Genomic DNA, 1,890 nt, shown 5'->3' with positions numbered 1-1,890 from the left:
ATACATACATACATACATACATACATACATACATACATACATACATACATACATACATACATACATACATACATACATACATACATACATACATACATACATACACAGGATGGTCCGGACTACCCACAAGAGCCAGCATGTACATATTTCTCATAAAAAAGTGAGTCGAAAATGTCAATAACAAAGTGTTGTAATATTAATAGTTTTTAAATAATGTGCGAGCCTTTGAAAATACCCAACCGTAGGACACGAAGTTTGCGCCGTGAGGTGCGTAACTAAGCGACCGTTTTAATTGACGGATCTCGATAAACGGTATTACCAAACGAATATTACAAAGGTTCGTGAAATTTCTATTAACATGTGCTGTGCCGTTTAATACAGTATCCGTCAATCACGCGGCTCTTAGTTGTGCAAACTTCATGCTCTGTGATTGAATATTTTCAAAGGCTCACACATCGTTTAAAAACTATTGATATTACATATTTTGCTATTGACATTTTCGACTCATCTTTTCGAGGAATATGTACATGCCAGTTCTTAAGGGTGGTCTAAATCGCCCTGTATATCTATTAATGTCATTCAATTGATTGCGTTTTAGGATTGTCTACGACAATGGGACAGCTATTTCTTTAAAATTGAGAAGATGTTGTTTCTAAATGTCTTAGTAATTTAAATCTTATTAAATATTTTGAACATTTCTCGACATCTCTGTAGAAATGTTTTTCGCGAAAAAGTGTTCGTGTGTAAAAATTGTCGACTCATTAGAAACTGATTTAAGTACACGAGTGACAGACTTTTATTGTGTAAAGTTATTATCTATATATTCATAAAAATTAATCTTTACATTATTGCGACATTGTACTGGGACTCGATGAATTGTACATATATATATGCAAATTATGTCATCATAAATGTGCCATATCAGTGTTACAAAAAACTGCGAGATTTATAATTTATATAGATGCTTGTGCACAGGTTACTATAGTCTTCTTAAATTACATTTATCATTATTATCTCTCACATGCATAATTCACATAATGAACAGTTTACATATATATTTCATTTAAGTGTTTTTAAGTGTGTTTTACGTATAATATCAAAGTATATTCTTTCTATTTATGCCTTGCCGTTACATTATGTCAATTTTATTTGTCGCATTTTGTTACGAACAGGAAATCCTTTTCCATGCTCGATTCGCTGCTACAGTAAGAAGAATTACACTTAATGATTTACATTACTATCGTCGTACACCAAGATGAACTTTGAACCCATAGGACTTGATAACTTTGTACAGTACACATTAAAGAAATTTTCTTTCTACTGACGGCATTAATATCGTTGAGATATCCTTAATTTTATCTACGTTGCGTATTATACACTATTATACTCATGTGGAGAGCAAGAAAACAGATGCGATAGTCGCTATGCGTTCAATGTTTCACTGTACATACGATGAGTTGGTAATAACTAATTAATATAGCTTCACATATATTTATTGATTAATAATTCGCACATATATTCAAATACATATATATATTTAAAGTCTATGAAATATGTTTATGATGTAGAAATAAATGATTGTATTTCAACGGAAAGATCGTTTTTTTATACTTTGTTACATCAAGTCTTTCCAATTTTATTTTATCATTCTGTTATACATCGTGAAGCTATATTTGCAATATCAACGTCATGCAATTTTTCTAATTGATACATAATATATTGCACATTGTTGACATTTTACGTAAATAATTGTATCGGCTAAAAGTAATTTTACAAACAGAGAATATAATTACTTTCTAAAATCCCTAATTTTTATGAATGAATGCATTTCTGTCAATTTTGTCATTTTGCGAAAAATTGCATACGAGACGTTCAACTTTCATTGAATTA

The 1,890-nt window shown here is 30.4% G+C and overlaps 1 protein-coding gene across 2 annotated transcripts in view; it reads left to right on the top strand.

The window, feature by feature from the left end:
* The window catches only part of LOC108690097 (segment polarity protein dishevelled homolog DVL-3), a 13,766-nt gene that overhangs the window by 10,610 nt on the left and 1,266 nt on the right, over window positions 1–1,890 (top strand). The gene's annotated exons all lie outside the window — the stretch shown is intronic.

The sequence above is a fragment of the Atta colombica genome, unplaced genomic scaffold (genome assembly GCF_001594045.1).
Source record: "Atta colombica isolate Treedump-2 unplaced genomic scaffold, Acol1.0 scaffold294, whole genome shotgun sequence".
Lineage (NCBI taxonomy): Eukaryota > Metazoa > Arthropoda > Insecta > Hymenoptera > Formicidae > Atta > Atta colombica.
Note: the sequence above shows the minus strand (reverse complement) of the source record. Positions and strands in the feature narration are given on the sequence as shown.